Genomic DNA, 18,411 nt, shown 5'->3' with positions numbered 1-18,411 from the left:
ACTAACAATTTCTTTGTTCTTTTCTCACCTGGATTCTCATCTCTGTCAGCAAAACCAACAGCCTTTACCAAAACTGAATCTGGTTTCACTACAAGGACTTCTGTATTATGTTTACAGCAATCTGTCTTGCAGATTCTCCTGCAATAAAAAACACAAAGAACTTTCTTAATTTGGCTCTGAATACTGGATTGACTTTCTTACTGCTACTGCCTGTGGGAGTTCTGTGACATGAAGCTTTTCTGCATCAAAAAGTTTTAGGGGAGAAGAAAAGGCAGATGGTTCAGAAAAGAGGCACAAAAATTATTTTAAAGGTCTCACAGAGAGAAGGGGATAAAAATCAGAATTTATAAGAAGAGAAGATGGACACTTGCTTTTTAAAGTAAGTTCCTGCACTGGGATGTAATATAAGGAAATAAAATACTTTTTGACTCACCAGAGAAAATCTGGACAGAGTAAACTGAAGACAAATTGAGAGGAGAATTAGAGCACCTGTTGTAACATCAACTGGAACCAGGAAAACGATAGTTGTACCAATTTCAGATGGAGACTGGCTGTATTTGGGGAAGATAGATTCTAGTCAAGAACAATACAGAAGAAAAGAGGAAAATCATGGGATCTCTTCATGCAGAGGTGTCCAAGTGATATCTCGTGATGGTTTCATGAGGCTTTTGAGCAGTTTGAAGCACAGCCCCTGCCCCAGGACTGTCAGATGGATTTTGACAAGTGGCTTTTGGTTAATTGCCTGCTGAGAGAAGGAGATCCTTCAGATCCTGGAGGAGCTCCTGGGACACTGGAAATCCAGACCCACTGACATGCAAGTTTTATCTCTCATGGTCACAGGAAAAAATCACCTTAGATGATCAAATGGTCCTTTTGAAAAGCTCTCTATGTAAATTTGTTAAGCCCAAAAGATTAGGAAGGATATCCAGATGAAAACAAGAAAGGGAAGAAGTTGGACCCCTGCCCAAATGGAAGCAGAGATGGAAATTAATTTGTATTTACAGTGCATCCAGAGGTAAATAGTAGAAAAGTAGGAGAGGACCCTCAAAGCAGCTTTAGTGCTGTTGTTTCAGGATTTTTTTGCCTCACACATACACAAACCCATCACCTAAAATCCTAACTTTCGTTAAGTCTGATGTCCTGGATTACTTTAAGCAGGTATAAAGCAGCAACATTATTTCAATTTTATTTAATCTTTCTGGTGTAGTCAGCTTTAAACCCTTGGAAATCATGACCAGCTGAATTGGATTAATTTGATCATTCTGAGTTGTGCTAATATTTGCACAATCATGTTTTCAATTTTGCTTTCCAAATTCAAGACCTTCTGCAATTATAAATTTATATTTCTTGTAAGATGCCCTCTAACCCTCGAGGTATGAGCAGTGTTCATTCACATATTTAGCCTGAATTTTCAAGGATCCTAATTAAGAAGTAGAAATATGTTTTATGTACATACAGGTCTTATTGAAAGGCAGGAACCCTCAAGCCTTTTTTTTTGTAAATATAAATATACTCCTTAAGCAAATACATTTTCTTTTCCCAAGCCATATATTGTAAGTGTGGGAAAGAAAGGCAGAAATTATTTGAAGTACTGAAAACCCATATACTGTCTTTTCCATTTCCAATTCCAGCTTGTTGAAATCCATGTCTAGAAAATCCTGTGGTAATATTTGATAGACAAATATAATCCCATTCCCATGCCATAAATTTGCAAGAATCACTGCACAAGCACTTCCAAAGCTGAAAGACAAACTCAGTTATTTGGAAGAGAATAAGACATGAAAAAATGGACTCTGCAGGTGAATAGTCTGAATTAACTCCTTGGGTTGAAGGTAAAATACACATAAGAAAAAAAAATAATAATATGGAAAATAATATGGAAAATAATATGGAAAATAATATGGAAAATAATATGGAAAATAATAATATGGAAAAAGAGGAAGAGAAACTGAGGGAAAAAATAGTCTTGGGAAAGATAATGTGGAATATTATGCATTGACATTCAACCACAAATTATTTATTTGCTCAAGTAGTGGAAACTGGGAGAGCAAAGCCCAGGATGAGGGAGGTGGTAGGTGAATGATCTGCAGTGAAAGCCAGAAGATGTTTGCCCAGATGTTTGTGTGTTTTCAGGGTGTTTTCCCATACAATGAAAGCTCACATGCAGCACGTCCTCGGCATGGAATTCTTAATCTGAGAACGCATTTTCAAGGAGTCATTTTCTACTCCTAAATGCAACTGGCACTAGGTGTTAAGGAAAATAGACCTGCTGGGAAAACGCGCTTCCATGTCTTGTTCCTTGAAAAGTGGCTCTGGTAGCTGTTCTTCTAAGGCACATTAAGTTTCCAGTCTTAAAAATGTATGCACAGGTGGCCCCCTTGCATTTATCTGTAAAGTTAATCACAAGTCTCTGTCTCCCCAGAACCAGAATTTGCACATCACTTAGTCTGTGTATCTACTGAAATATTTAAGGGGGGAAAAGTATCTTTAAATATTTTATAATTCATGTAATAAATAAGATAAGCAGATCTTTGGCTCTGTGCTATGTAATAAAGAAAAAGAAATAATTCTTTGTCTGTACACTGTGGAAAGAGCTAGAAAATATCCAGGGAATTAAAGGAGCTTCAATAAAAATAAATATCTATATAAATTAACATAATATTGCCTGAAAATGATACGAGGAAGGGAGAACCTGAGTGTGTTTTTAGCATGAAAGCTGAAGAACCTCTCTAAAGAATTTGAGTGGTCCAGACAGCATCATACAAGCACAATCATGAGTTACCTGGTCATGTACCAGCAACAAAATTTAGGGGACTTTCTGTTCATTAGGTGACGTTTTCTTCAAAACTTACACTATCTGCACTATCCTAACTGGCAAAATAGAAATAATTAGCAGATTTATAGTCCTTGGGCAAAATAATTGCAAGAAGCAATGTCTCAATGTCATGCTGTGGGAAAGAAAATATTTCAGATTTATTACAACCCATAAAAACCATCAGTTAACCAGAATTTTGCCTCATTAGCTTTGGGCATACCAATAACCACAAATAAAGAATTTTGCTCCACAAGTCACTATTTTGTCAGTAAATACACTCAGCATATTAGCTCACCTGAGCTAATGATGCTTTCTTTGAGTGCAACTTCTTTTAAATAAACCTGAGATTGCATTTTTTCATGTCTAGTCAGCAGGGTAATGTTTCAGTTTGAATGGGGGGTGGGTCATGTCAAAATTTCAGATGTAACTTATTTCAACTAATTTGACTTACTTGGGCATTTATCAGTTTGAAAAAAATAGAGTTTGAAAGGAAAAGCCTCCACCAGTAACATTTAAGACAAGATCAGAGGCTATGTCCAGCTTCAAGCAGGCTAGATGTGAATTCATTAATGCTAGATGTTACTCTGTGAACATTTATACAGCTGAATGAATTGAGCAGAACCAAAGCAAAAGTGTCTCAGTGAAGGACATCAAAGACTAGCCCTATATATACCTAAACACGTACAGGAGCTCTCCTGCTCTTGGTTATAATAATACAAAATGGCAATAACTAGAGCTAGAAGTCCATCTTTTATTTAGAATGTTTGCAACAGCATATGCAGAATCACAGAATCCCAGACGGGTCAGGCTGGAAGGGACCTCAGTGGCTCACCTGGTCCCACCTCCCTGCTCAGGCAGGGCCATCCACAGCACAGGGCACAGGGTTGTGTCCAGATGACTCTGGACTATCTCCAGTGAGGAGACTCCACAGCCTCCCTGGACAATCTGTTCAGTGCTCTCAGTGGAGAAGTTCTTCCTCATGCTCGGCTGGAACTGCCTGGGCTCAGTCCCTGCCCCTTCCTCTGGTGCCATTGCTGGGCCCTGGAGCAGAGCCTGGGCCCTGCTCTGACCTTCCCTGCACCCAGGGACAGCCAGGGACACCCAGGGCTGAGAGGACCCCTCTCAGCTGGGGCTTGTCTCGAGGCTGAGCAGCCGCAGCTCCCTCAGCATGTCCTCATCAGGGAGATGCTTCAGTCCCTTCTTCACCTGTGCAGCCTCCACTGCACCCAGTCCAGGAGCTCTGTGTCACACTGAAAGATTTGTGTTGACTTTTGGTGATACTTGTTCCATCTGCCAGACTTTAGCCCTCTGCTCCTTCCCTTGCTCTCTACAGCCAATGGTTGATGTCTGTGGTGCTGATCTTGATTCCAACCTCTGAACCTGAGGATGAATCCATTCCCTGGCACAATTTCTGGAACAGCTGTGATAAGCAATCATTCTCCTCTCTCTGAGTACAACATACTGCCCAAGACCTGTCTACTCCTGGCAGATGACAAGTGATATCCCTTTTTGTCAGCTGTCATCTCAGGACATGTCCTTCTTCAAGGTTACATAAATGAGCAAAGACTTTCTGGGGTTAAATTTCCTCTGTCCTGGAACACCAGCTGACTTTTATCTGCTGCAATTTGTGCCCCAGCTCCCTCTGTGTTGTTTTGCCTTTGTACTCTGCTCTCTCCTCTGCCCACTGAAAGGATAGAATCAGGTCTCATTATATTCTTTGCTGATTGGGAAGAATGTTTCACTAGCAAAAAGTCAAACCCCATGTTAGCTAAAGCCCTGAAGGCCAGCAGAGCTGTGGAGCCTATTCAAAGAGGATGAATTTAATAGTAATTATAGATGAAAGCTTTGTTATGCTTATGTAACCCATAATAGCACAATTTTCCCATGACTTGCTGCTTACAAGATAGCTGACCTTCTACCAGTTAGCCACTTTCTTACAAATCTGCACAATGTGCTTTTAATTAAAACTTGTCTTTGAAGCTAGGTCCAAATGAGTTATCCCTTAAAAAAACCCCAGTGAAATAGGCCCCATCTCTCTGGTTTTACTCCAACCAAATCCTGCACTTTTTACACCTACCATAAACAACTTTCCTCTCAGTGTCATCCTGCTAAAATAAAGCTGTAAGAAAGTCTCACCTGGAATAACATTGGCAAGGAAGGGCTCTTGGTCTGCTGAAGTCAGCCAGAAATTGTGCCAGGCCCTCCTCCAAAGATGGAGAGAAAGATGGAAATAGGATCATGTGTGCTGAGGTGTTTTACTTTCTTAAAACCCATAAAAACCATCAGTTAGCCAGAATTTTACCTCATTAGCTTTGGGCATACCAATAACCACAAATAAAGAATTTTGCTCCACAAATTGCTATTATGTCAGTAAATACACTCAGCATTGCTCTACGGCCTCAAATAATTCTGATTTTTCCCACGAGATGTGAGCACAAGAGCAGGGCTTTGAGATTGTTAAATAAGGAAATGATGATGAAAAAATAGATGGTTTCAGAAGAGCATCCCAGCAACATCTGGTAAGGGCACACTGCACTTCTCACAGGTGCTTGCAACACCAAGTGTTGCTTAAAAAACAAATGATGGGACTTGGGCAGCTCCAGGAAAATGGAGGAGGAGCAAAGGATGCAAAAGAAATTTGATTGAGAAGGTATCAGAGCGCATTGCATCCACAATCTTCTCACCAGCTGAGAAGAGTCCAGATAAATTCTATGTTTCATTGTACATGTTTAAAAGTAGTAATAAGATAAAACCTACACAGGGCTTGTGAGAATCTCCAGTATTTCTCCCAGATGATCAGCCCCCTGGAGAGCACCAGATTTTGTTCCTTGCCATCACTGAAGCTTCAAGGTCACATCACACAGGACATTTCTGTGCTGACACTGAAAGCTGCAGTGACAAGTTTCATTTAAGCAGAGAAGAGGAATAAGTTAAAGTTAGGGGAAGCAGCACTGCAAGGAGCAGTGTTTCTGGAAATTCAGGGCAATGAGCTTGAACAGAAATCCATTTCCCTTTTCAATTAATTTCATTTCAATCATATTAACTGAATTGAAAAAAAAAGCCATAGTTTTATGAATAAAACCCAGGCAACTCAGAGCTGAGCATAAGTGAAATAATACATAGGTGGGTTTTTTCCAGTGGTTAAGAGATCATATGCAACCAATACTATTTTTTTTTTATGAAAAAGGGTCTGAAATTGCAAGATCCTCAAGGTGGAGCAGCACATTTCAGGATTTTTTGAGCTGGTCAGTGGTGTAAACAGCAGTTTAGAGAGGAGCTCTCATCATGATGTGCCACACAGGAGCCCATCAGCATCTCCATCCATCTTTCAGGCTCAAGAGAGAGGAGTCTTTTTCTCATCATGCACTACTCTGAGAGGGTAAAAGAAGATTTGCAGAGGTGCCATTATTTTCTATGCTGTCATCTGCCAGAAAAGAAATCATCATTGCATTGCTGTGCAGATTCAGAGATGAACACTTAGCCAGGAGATAATTTAGCCCAAAATAGAGAATAGTACTTTGCTCAGAAAGAGCATCCTCTGTTCTTGTGAGAGATGGAAACTGAAGTTGAATCCCACATGGCAGCTGTTACAAAACTGCTTTTATTTCTTTTTCTTCTATTAAATGCTATTCCAAGGCTTCACCAGTCCTGAAATGTGAAATCACAGAATCACAGAATATTCTGAGTTGGAAGAGACCCACAGTGATCATCAAGTCCAACTCTTAAGTGAATGGCCCATAAATCTTTTTGCTGTCAGCTCAAAGGCACTCATTGACAGTTCAAATCAGATGCTCTTGTTCTAAATTTGTTTTTTTCAGCTTCACAAAATCCTTTCTATCCCTGGAGTTTGTTCCACTGGGGTACTGACAGAGGACAATCCCAGCTCTTCTTGGCCTTTTACTTGGAATACCAAGGCTGCTTTTACCTCACTCATTCTATTCAAACACATTGTCACATTCTATTCAAACTACACACTCACAATCTCAGTTTTACTAGTCAATTTTGGAAGCCTTCTCTACTGCTTCAGGTCAAATGTAGAGTTTCCTTTCAGTACAAAAAGCCCAAAATTCTCATTATCTAGGGTTCCAACACATCCCAAAGAGGGCTCTCACTCCCTGACCAGGACAGTCTCTCCTTACCCCTCCTCAGGGCTCAATCTTTGTTGGCCATGAACAGAGAGATGTGAATGCTGCATTTCAAATGAGATCTCTTCCATTTCTCATACCAGGCCAACAATTTTCCTTGAGTCTATTGGAAATAGTTTTTGGCTGTTGCATTCAGCTCCCTCCTTGCTGGCTTCACCCCAGCATTTCCCCCTCACCCTGTTAGCAGCTATGCTGCACAACTGCTCCTCTTTCTCACTCGTTTCCAACTGCTGTGTCCCAACTCACTACGGAAATGCCCAAGGTCAGTCTCCCAATATGCAATCTTACTTTTTTTCCCTTTTAAATTCCTTACAGCTTTCTTTTAATTACAGTCTTTGAGGTCATGCAGCTTTTAGGATATAAAGTCCTGATTTTCCTGTTAATAAAAGATGCCCTCTAGCTTTTCATTGGGAAATTGAATTATAGTGTCATTTTGTGCCAGTTCATAACAGAAACCATGACATGAACTGAGGCCTGAGTCCTTCTTCCTAGGAAACTCTGCCACTGAGTTCTTTGCCTGCTGCCTGGTGTCCCCCCATCAGAGTTCTGGATGGCCCCAAGGCACTGCTGCAGGTGCTGTACCCTACCCACACTTGCAGATTTAAATCTGTAACACTTTTCAAGGGAAATCTTAATTTTTCAGATAAAGGTATCAAGTTATTTTGTCATTATCTACCCACATTAAGCCTGCATTTTGTCTTCTGTTCCACTGGTTTCTGACTCTTTACACACAATGCTCCAAAAGCTCCTCAAAAGTTTCACACATTCTAAAAGCCAGCTTTTCTAGTGTGATACAGCTTTCTGTTTAGGGAAAACAGCTTCAGATATATCATCAGCCAAAAATTTAGTGAAATTCCCTTCTCATAGGCCTTTGGGTATTTTTCAGAAGATTAGAATGGAGATTATTTTGAATCTTCATCTTTGTATGAGCTTTTTTGTACTTCTCAGGATGCTAATTTTCTTCTTTTGTCTGGATTTTTCTGTTTTCCAAGCTGACACTAAACACTTTGAACAGGTTAGTCACTTAGCTCATGACATAAAGTGGGCTGGAAAATGACAGTTCTCGACTGATTGTGAGGTACTTAGGGACACAATAAAAATAAAGAGTTTTAGACATGGAAATTGTTCTGCTCCCTGATGAATCATGGTCTTTTGAAAGAGTTCTGGCTGAAGTGAGTGAGTGTTAGATGGATCTGCAGGATATCTGCTTTTAAATTTGCACTGTGCTCCATCTGTAATGATATGTGAAAAAACTTCATATTGGTGCGGTCCATACAGTAAGGGATTTAAAGATACATCTTTAAAAACCCATGTAGGGTTGTCCAAATTGAGTTTCTAAGAAAAAATAACAAATACATACTCAGGAAAGTAAAAGAAATTTCATAATTCTTTTTGAATACCTGCCTCATTCCCACAACATGACAGCACTGGCTGTTTTACAAGCTTATCAGCAGATCACTCTCTTCCATCAGTGTGTGTTTCTATCTAGAATTAACAGATAAATATCTCATATCCAAGTACATGGCAGTGTCTTAGATTACAAAGGTGGGCAGTTCTGATCATTGGGCAGTTCTGATCATTGGGCAGTTTTTTCTTTATCTCTTCCACAACCAATCCTCCCTTCAGGAGATATCTTCTGTTCATGGGCCATTAATTATTAATTATCTTCTGTTCATGGGCCAGTGAGTGTCCCTGCATGGCTGATAAAATTCCATCATCCCATGGGGAGATGCTCTGCCCAGGGGGAGGAGCCAAGCATTCCTACCTGGATACAATCTGACTTTGGCAACACCACAGCAGCCTTTGCCAACTGCATTTCCAGAGGAAGCCCAGTCCCATCTCCAGCAGCCCTGGAGCTTCAGAGGAAAACTCCACCCTTGTCCAGGATCCCTGCTCCAGCAGAAGCACAGCTGGCACTGCAGGAGGGCTGAGCCACCATGGAATGGGACTGCTGCCACCACCCTGACCCACAGGTGTCAGGGCCTGTTCTGACTCTGCCAGTGTTGTTTTGTATTACTGCATTTTTATTTTACTTTTATTTTTCCCTAATAAAGATCTGTTATTCTTATTCCCACATCTTTGCCTGAGACCCCCTTAATTTCAAAATTATAACAATTTGGAGGGAGGGGGCTTACATTTTCCATTCCAAGGGAGTCTCCTACCTTCCTTAGCAGATTCCTGTCTTTTCAAACCAAGACAGGCAGGATTCCTGCCCTTTAGGGTTTGTACCTGCTGCTGTGGCACCTGCATAGCTGAACTTTGCCATGACAGCTTCCAGGGATTTCTTCTTGCTTTTTCCTCCCTCTTGGCCATCTAGTTTGCTTTGGGAGGCCCTGAGGACCAGATGCACTGAGGCTTCATTAAGTACTGCAAAGACTAAAGATCAAATACTTTATTTACTGCTTGTTTATTCCTGCACCTGAGCTGCACCAAGTGGCACAACAACAACAATGGATAAAAAAGCAGATTTCTGCCAAAACTGTTTTCCTAGCAAAACCTGTTTTTTAGGTGGGATGGAGGTGAAGGGTGGCCTGTAGAAACATTTACTATTATACTTGCATGCATGGTTCTCTCCAGTTTTATAGCAGCTTTTACCATCTTTGAAAGCTCAATCATCACCAATAATGAGTAAAAAATAGCTTCTAATGTCTTTTAGTTCTACAAGTGTCCTAAAGTGAAGTTAATTTAGCTCAAGACTTTTGAAGACATTTAATGTACAAAAAACCAGCTGAGTCTCTCCTTTCCATATCCAAGGCTGGACCTTTCCTGTGTTTCATTGCTCCAGTGTAGAACAAAACGATTTGATGGCAAAATTATTCTGGAAGTTTTCTCAGAAATTTTTGTCTCACATATTTTTAAAAAAGAATTAAACTTTTTGTTTCAACAGAGTTTAGTATATTTGAATTTCCTGTCTGATGTGAGAACTTCACAGTTCTCCATAGAACTTCGCTGGCCAGAGCAGTGATGGTGCCCCTGTGCTGGGGCCACACCTTGAGGGCTGTGTCCAGTTTTGGGCCCCTCAGCTCAGGAAGGACATTGAGGAGCTGGAGCTGTCCAGGGAATGGAGCTGGGGAAGGGTCTGGAGCCCCAGGAGCAGCTGAGGGATCTGGGAAAGGGGCTCAGCTTGGAGAAAAGGAGGCTCAGGGGGGACCTTGTGGCTCTGCACAACTCCTGACAGGAGGGGACAGCCGGGGGGGTCGGGCTCTGCTCCCAGGGAACAGGGACAGGAGGAGAGGGAACGGCCTCAGGCTGGGCCAGGGGAGGGTCAGGCTGGATGTCAGGAGGAATTTTTCCATGGAAGTGGTGGTCAGGCTTTGGAAGGGGCTGGCCAGGGAGATGGTGGGATCACCATCCCTGGAGGTGTTCAAGAAATGCCTGGATGTGGCACTCAGTGCTCTGCTCTAACTGGTGATCGGTCACAGGTTGGACTCGAGGATCTTGGAGGTCTTTTCCAACATAAATTATTCTGTGTTTCTATAATTCTTCACCTTGTTCTCCTCTGTGCACTGCTGAGCATGGCCAAGGGACATCCATGTGTTTTCCTGGCTCAGCAGTGTGTCCAAATCCCAGGAATTCTCTGAGCACAGGCCTGAAAGAGTTGGTGTCTCTGTTTGTGATCTCTCAGTGTACATAGCTCCTTCTTCTCAGTCACTTCTGAGCAAAAAGCTTCTACATCACATCAAAACCCACCACTATTGACCCTGCAAGTTCAAAGCCTTCATTTTTCTACTATTAAGTTCAGTCCTGGTGAGCATGGTACTATGAGGGTAATTTCAGTTCTCTTCAGTCCAGAGAAGTGAGGCTGAAAAGAGTGAATGCTCATCAGCCTTAGAGCACTGAATCTGCTTGAATGAGAATTTTTGTCTCGACCACTCTTTTAAACACTGAGCTTTAATCAGGAGAGCATGGTTTTATTTTAATCCTGTATTTCCTTAAATTAAATTTCTGTTTAGTTATACTCAGGTGATTTTCAATTCACAGTGACAACAAATTATAAAAGAAAAAAAAAGTGGAAATATATCAAAAACAAATGTGGTCTTCACATGTCAAGATGAAATCTCAAAATCTGAAAACACAGAGGGTTGGTGTTGAACTGCTTTGCTCTTCCTTTTCATCTTACACAGCAAAGCAAAATTTCTTCATTCTGGAAGAAAAATTAGAAAACAAAAAGGAATAAGAAGACAATCACATGATTGTCTCTCTGGAGTAAGACAAGACTCATTTAAAGCAGCTCTGAAACTGGAAGTTTTCTTGAAATATGCTGGTGCAAATAGGGAGAGAAAAGTTCTAAACTCACTTCAGAAGGGAAAAATACAGCCAACTCAGACATATGTAAATACTATATGTATTTTACCATATTTCACCTAAATACATTCATGCAACGACCTAAAATCATGTGCTGCAAATACACCTTATCATTCCCTGGCAAGGACTCTCTTTTTGACAGTGTTCTCCACATCAGAGTATTCTGCAAATTTTACTAAATAAAGGCATGATCATCAGGTCCTTCCTTCCTTCCTTCCTTCCTTCCTTCCTTCCTTCCTTCCTTCCTTCCTTCCTTCCTTCCTTCCTTCCTTCCTTCCTTCCTTCCTTCCTTCCTTCCTTCCTTCCTTCCTTCCTTCCTTCCTTCCTTCCTTCCTTCCTTCCTCCCTTCCTTCCTCCCTCCCTCCCTCCCTCCCTCCCTCCCTCCCTGTGGGATGCTCAGTGCCAATGTGCTGAGGAAGTCAACACAGACTAAAATAAAATGGAAGACTCAAAAAGAAAAAGGAAATCCATCCATACTGACAGGCACAAAAGGAAAACAGAATTTCAGCTGACTGAAGGTCATTGGTCCTTTTGCTATTGTGTCCAAATATGCAAATAATCTCTCCTGAACATGGGAAAAAGTAATTGAAGCAGTTTTTTTCTGTGTTTTCTGTGCTTTCACATGAAGCAATTTGTCACTTTGTGTAAGGTGGAAGCACTGAGTGTTGTCTGTGCTGAAGGAGCAGTGGAGGAACTCACATCAACCACCAATATAGCATAAAATGTCAGGCAGCAACCCAGAATAAATCAAAGACAGGCAAAGTAAACAAAAGAAAAAAGTGACAAAAATCTTGGAAATGCCACTGTGATAATTTAAAAGGAGATAAAAGTAGAGTTCAGTTCAAAAATGAAAGAATTTAGCTTTAAAAGGATATTTGTTTCCTGAATGCATCTGGAAACAAAATAGAACAAACCTGTGGTGAGCTACTCAAAACTCCTGGTCAGACCAAGTGTGCAACAAGTTGAAAAGAGGAATTAAAAGGTGCATTGGGTTTGCGTGGCAAGGCTTTGGTACAGGGGTGGCTTCTGTGGGAAGCTGCTGGAAGCTTCCTCCATGTCCATGGAGCCAATTCCAGATTTAAGACAGACCCACTGCTGGATAAGGCTGAGATCAGCAGTGATGCCTCTGGGACAATGTGTGTAAGAGAGAGGGAAAACCTGCACAACTGCAGTGAGAACATGTGAGAGGAGCAGCCCTGCAGCCCCCAGGGCAGGGCAGGAGGGGCAGGGGCTGCTCCAGGTGTCAGATCTGAGGTTCCTCCAGCCCCTGGTGCAGCCCATGGAAAGGCAGCTGTGCCCCTGCAGCCCAGGGAGCTCCATGGGGAGCAGAGATCCACCTGCAGCTCGTGGAGGAGCCCACTCTGGAGCAGGTTTGCTGGCAGGATTTGTGGGAGATCCATGCTGCATCCTGTAGGAACGTGCCTGCTCCTAAAGGATGCACCCAGTGGGAAGGGATCCACCCTGAAACAGTTCCCGGAGGTCTGAAGCCCAGGTGAAGGACCCATGTTGGAGAAGTTCATGAAGGACTGTGGGATGACCCCCAGGCTGGAGCAGGGGATGAGTGTGAGGAGTCCTCTCCTAAGGAGGGAAGAGCTGAAGAGACAACATGTGATGGACTGACTGCCACCCCTGCAGGCTGGGAACAGGAGGAGAACACAAAAGGTCATTTTGCACCTTGAAAAATCACATATTTGGTGACTTTACTGTTATTTACCCATTGGTGTTTTTTTGGCTGTTGCTTTGTGGTGGTAGTGACTGTGAGCATGTAGGGATAGATGCCTGAGCAGAATAATCCTCCAAAAATGGAGATGCAATTATCTCTACCATAATCAGAGCTTTTGTGTAAACCCTACTCCTCCCTGAGCAAAAAGAGATTGGTTAAACATCAGCAAAGGCACATGTAGTGAAGGAAAACATGAAGCCTGTAATTAAATCTGACAGGATGCGAAACTAAAAGCTTCCACTCTAGAGTGTTAATAAGGAGATGTTTAAAGGAACAGTTAGGTGTGTTCAGAAAAAGGTCTGCAAGGTGAGAGAGAAATTCAATGCAATTCCCAAGAAAAAGGAAAAGACCTGAGGGATTTTCCCCATGTATTCCAGAAGAATCTGGATCAGACAGTGTAGCAGCTCAGAAACTCTTCTGCATTATTATGAGATTTCAGAAATCCCATGGAAGACAAGTAATGAAAGTATTTATGGCCAGTTTTCTGCAAAAGCATGTATGGAGATTACCCAACCAACTATCTGCACTGAATTAATGATATAATGAATTAATTATATTGGAACACAAGCTGTGGGGCTGGAGGACAGGGAGGCCATGAGGAGTCAATGGCTTCTATCCTCACAGTATCTCTTTCCATCAGTATCCCACATTAACACAATTTACCCCATGAAATTTTAGATTCTATTTGCCTCTGTTATCTAGGAAAAAAAAAAAAAAGGATAATTTATCCTGAAGTTCAGCTGTGCTCCCCAGGCCTGGAGCTCCAAAATTTTCACCCTTGGGTCTAGAGTTGATCTTTGCTGCCTCTATGAGGCTCAGCTCAAAGGCAGAAGAGAAGGTAACAGTGACTGAAAGTGCCATAATGCAGAAACATATTTCACAGTAGTAAAAAGGAATTTATCATGTGTAGAGTGATAGTGGGGAGTCACCCTGTTAATAACACCTACAAATGCTCCTGTTCCCTGAGTTTCACACATCAGCTAATTCTTGTTAGTGGGGTGAGTGAAGAAGTCAGAGGGTCTCTGCTGTTTAAATTTCATCCTGGATCTCTGCTCTGTAACTCAGAAACCTTTGCACAAATGCTGAAGTGCTAAATACGCATTTTCCTTCTCCCCACTCAAAATTAGTATCAAATACAGTTTAATGCATGTTTAACTCTTGTATGGCTGAGTGTCACAGCAGATACTTGGTGTATTTTCTCTACACTTGCTTCAGACTTTAATCTCGGTATGTGAGCCAGTGACCAGAAAAATCTTCCAGGATTTTGTCAGACTTGAATTCTATAATTAATTGTAGAAATATAATGCTAGACAGGGAATATTTTATGGTACTGCCTATCTACACAGTATTTCTTTACATGAAATATGGCATAGAAATTAGAACACTCTGCAACACTGTAACATTAAGAGTGTTCTTAATGTGAACAATTTTCCATGAGGTTTGAGGAATTTAGTGCTGATATATGTAAATCCTTGATGGTGAGTTGATATTGGTGAGTCTTGTTGACATGAAAGGCAGAGGGAGAGTTCAATAGAAAAGATGTCTGTACTCCACACAAATTGAAAAAAAAGGAAGAATTAAGAAGAGGACAGTAAAGTTGCTGTTATTGGCTTATTAATTAATATTAAATAAAGTAGGTCAAATTTAAAGATAGTAATAGTCTGTGATATGAGGAAAAGTTACCATGTGTCTATTGTAGAATTCACCTTTACTAGATAAAGCACTGTTTGGTGATAAGCAGTTTCACTAAAATACCAGTTATTTAATTAATTTATTTTTTAATTCTCCAAAATTGAGAATATCACTGTACTTCATTCTCTACCCTCTCAAAATTCCCCTGAAGCTATCACTTTCTAAGATCTCTAAAGATTAGTTGATTTAATTAGATTAATGTCTGTGTTCAGTTGAGGGAAGGCTTTTAAACAACTCCATGAAATAATATTATAATTGAATATATAAATGGTATTGATTAGAACTGCTTCTAAATCTTTGTGACTTCACTTTCACTGGTCTAATGCAATGAAAAATTAATTGAGACAAAAGATTCTGCAATGGGATAGAAGCAATAGGTTCTTTACTCAATTCAACTCAAATTTCACAAGCTTTCCTTAAGCAATCAAGGCAAATTTATTACGTGGAAGGTGAGCAAATAACTGACTTAGAACTGTAGACAAGAGTTACTTTTTTTCTCAGTCAAGCCTTGATATTTCCAATCCTTAGGTTCATACAGGCAGAATTCAAGGAAAAAGGAATTGTTAGGAAAAGACTCAAAGACTGGGGATAACAACAATCAGAACTGCTTATTTTCCCTCCCCTCCCCCCATAATTTTAGCTGTCATGATTTTTAAGACTATTCTGGATTTTAAACCTTGTACCCCCTTGCTGTGTCCCTGCTCTCTTCTCACACAGTGAAACCACCACTTCAACAGCACTTAGACGTGGCTCCAGGAGAAAGCTTTGAAATGCTGCAAGATTGGGAGCAAAGAATCCAAATTTTCATTGAAGATTACATGATGGAGAAGGGTTCCACCTTGCACAACTCTTATCACACCACAGGAAAGGATTTCATTCCGAAAATTCCCCCAGCCCCATATTCTCTGGGGTAACGCATCTTTTTTCAGTAATAAGAATTAAAAAGGTGTCTGTTAGCAAAGCACAGGAGTGTTCTCTGAGCCCTGAGGATTGCTTTGGCTGGATAGAGAGTCTCTTTTAGCACTCGGACACATCCAGCATGAGGGATGGGGTAAAAATTTCAAAGCCACTGCTGTGGCAGCCGTGCCTGGTTGTTTCCAAGGGGTGAAACTCCTGTCCTCCCAAAATCAGCTGTAATCCATCTCTGCCTTTAAATCCCTTTTGCTGTCTCCATGATCCTTCTAGTTCTGCTCAGAGGAGAAAACAGAAAAAATTGAAAGCTGGAATTGAAAAAGCATGAGGACTGAAGGGAAGTGGTGAGGGCAAATCTGGCATATTCCCTGCATACCAAAGATGCTCATCTTTATTTTAAACAACACTGTTATAGGTTAAGCAGGACAACAGATAAACCCTTTCAGATTCAGGGAAAAAAATCTTTATTTTTTGGTGCTATCAGATGAGTGGCTTCAGCTGAAATCAAGATCTGCCTTGACATTCCCACAAAGGTGTAAAGGACAGGACAGGACTGACCATCTTTGAGCCTCACTTTTCTTGTTTCATAACAAATTCTGATGTTTCAACTGTTTTACAGAGTTTCAGTATGAAAACAGATCCCTAAAACTTTGTGATTTTACCAGAAGGGAGTTACTGTTTATACTTTAGCATCACTGCTTACGTGAATGACTTCAAAAAGAGTTAAACTTCATTAAAAGCATGGAGGAAAACGTGGTGGGGTGGTTTTTTTTTGTTTTTTTTTTTTTTTTTTTAAATTTTAATTTTTATTTTATTTTTTGTAAACAACATTGCTTTGTGCTTGTTCAGAATTCCACTCTGGCTATGACAGTATCCACTGTGACTTACTTTGCCGTGACTCTGAAATGTGACCTTATGTCTTTAATTGTGCAAGACTTGAGAGCATTTGGCTAATATCCCTCAACAGGTCTTTTCAACTTTTAAACAGTTCACAACCCTCTTTCCCCACCTTTTTCTAGGGACCAGGAATGTGGGCAGACAGCACCCTCTGCAGTGAACAACGTGGAAATGAGTTTGGTTTCTGCCAGGGAATTTTATTTATATTTGCTGTATCAAATCCATCTGCTAAGAACATTCTTCAACACTCTGCTTTTTCAGTGGATGAGCAAAATAATGGAGATTGGAGCTGGTGTGAAAGCTGGGACAGGCAGTGGCATCTCAGGATAACTTGAAACGTATGTGATGTGTCATGGAATGGAGCTGGTGGATAAACTGATTTCAAAATATCCCCAAATTCACGGAATGTGTTGTTTCAGGTGTTATTGTCTCCTTTGCCCCTAGGCCATTACCTCTTGTTTACAATGACAGTCTGGTCTTATGTTACAGATAAAGAGATTTGAGATTTTTTTCTAAGGTGCTGCTTTATGTGAAATCTGTTAAAAGAATCACAGCCAAGGGACACATCCCTCGTTGCAGAATTGGCATCTGATCCAGACTCCAGGCAAACCCGTGTGGGCACAACTGTGTTCAACCCTGTCTTTTACTTGATGCCTTGTGAGGGCTGACCTAGAACAGAGGCTGGACAGAGCTAAAGAATAAAGTAGGGATTTATTAGGAAGCCTCAATGGATGCACCTTGGGCAGCACAAGAGCCCAGCCAGGGCTGCACCCAAGATGAACCAAAATGGTCACAAAATGCACGACTGCTCACGGGGTCTCTCACTTTTATAAGTTCTGGTCCATTTGCATATTGGAGTTCATTGTCCAATTCCAGCTTTAGGTAATGAAGTCCCATCCTTCTTGTTTTTCTCTCTTCAGCCCACGTTGCTTATACTCTTGGGCCTGAGATTTGGATCATTTGTCCTTGGTCCTCAGCTAGAGAAGGAATTGTTTTGTCTCTCTACTCTAAGAAGAGAGCTTACTATCCCTTAATATGAAGCTCAGAACTGCACACTAAAGCAGCACAGAGACTGAAAAATATAAAAAATAAAACATGAGGCATCATACTCATATTTCCTACCAACAAAGTGTAGGAAATCCCCACTTTCCTAGAAGTGTTCCAGGCCAGGTTGGATGGGGCTTGGAGCAACCAGGTCTAGTGGAAGGTGTCCCTGCCCATGACAACGAGATGGTTTGTAAGGTGCCTTCCAACCCAAAACATTCTATGACTCTATGTTAGAACATGAGAAAATTTGGGAAATACACAATAAATGCTATTTTCTGCTCTTTGAAAAAAATGTTTTGGCTTCCAAATCTTTTCCATGACCATTTTCAGGCTTTCCAAAATATTCTGGTTTTAAAGATCATAGAGATGTCTAATTTCATTGAGACTAGGTCAGTCCTGGTCAAAATTAGATTAATAATGATTTTATCTGGTGGGTTTTTTACTTGTGGAATGCTAGCACTTCCTCATAATTCAAAGCATGTTGGAAATGTGGGTTATTCCTCTTTGATCTGAAGTTTGGTTGAACAGTAGGAGATTGAAACAAATGTGACTTAATGTCCCTTGCTTTATATGGCCATGTATAAAAATTTATGGTTTAGTGGGTTTGACTCAAGTTGTGACCTGAAACAGAGAATAAAATAAAATCATTCACTATCAGTGTTTCTCCTCATTCTACTCAAATTTATATAATACCCCTGAACATGGGGTTCTCCTCTAGCCCTCTAAGCTTCTGAGCAATTTGATATTTAAAGCAATTATTTATCATGGTCAATCAATGAGAAAAATCTACTAGAGGATTTTTTAAGTTGGTCTTTGGTTTGCTTGCTTGAGGTTGGTTGTATTTCTTTCCCAGTGTTGGCTGAAGAAATCCAGAG

General features: G+C 40.9%; 2 long non-coding RNA genes across 2 annotated transcripts in view; one reads left to right on the top strand and one right to left on the bottom strand.

Annotated features, from left to right (window-relative positions):
• LOC137473237 (uncharacterized) overlaps positions 1 to 18,193 on the top strand; it is a 254,689-nt gene extending 236,496 nt beyond the window's left edge. Inside the window, exon 2 of the long non-coding RNA XR_010998665.1 lies at positions 17,348 to 18,193. This is a non-coding gene — a long non-coding RNA (uncharacterized lncRNA). The remainder of the gene's footprint in view (positions 1 to 17,347) is intronic.
• On the bottom strand, positions 10,293 to 12,364 carry LOC137473492 (uncharacterized). The gene is made up of 2 exons (XR_010998852.1): positions 12,180 to 12,364; positions 10,293 to 11,104 (listed from the first exon to the last, which is right to left on the bottom strand). It is a non-coding gene; the product is annotated as an uncharacterized lncRNA (long non-coding RNA).
• Positions 18,194 to 18,411: the final 218 nt, after the last annotated feature.

The sequence above is a fragment of the Anomalospiza imberbis genome, chromosome 4 (assembly GCF_031753505.1).
Source record: "Anomalospiza imberbis isolate Cuckoo-Finch-1a 21T00152 chromosome 4, ASM3175350v1, whole genome shotgun sequence".
NCBI classification, from domain to species: Eukaryota; Metazoa; Chordata; class Aves; order Passeriformes; family Viduidae; genus Anomalospiza; species Anomalospiza imberbis.
This window is presented reverse-complemented; position numbering and strand designations above follow the sequence as displayed.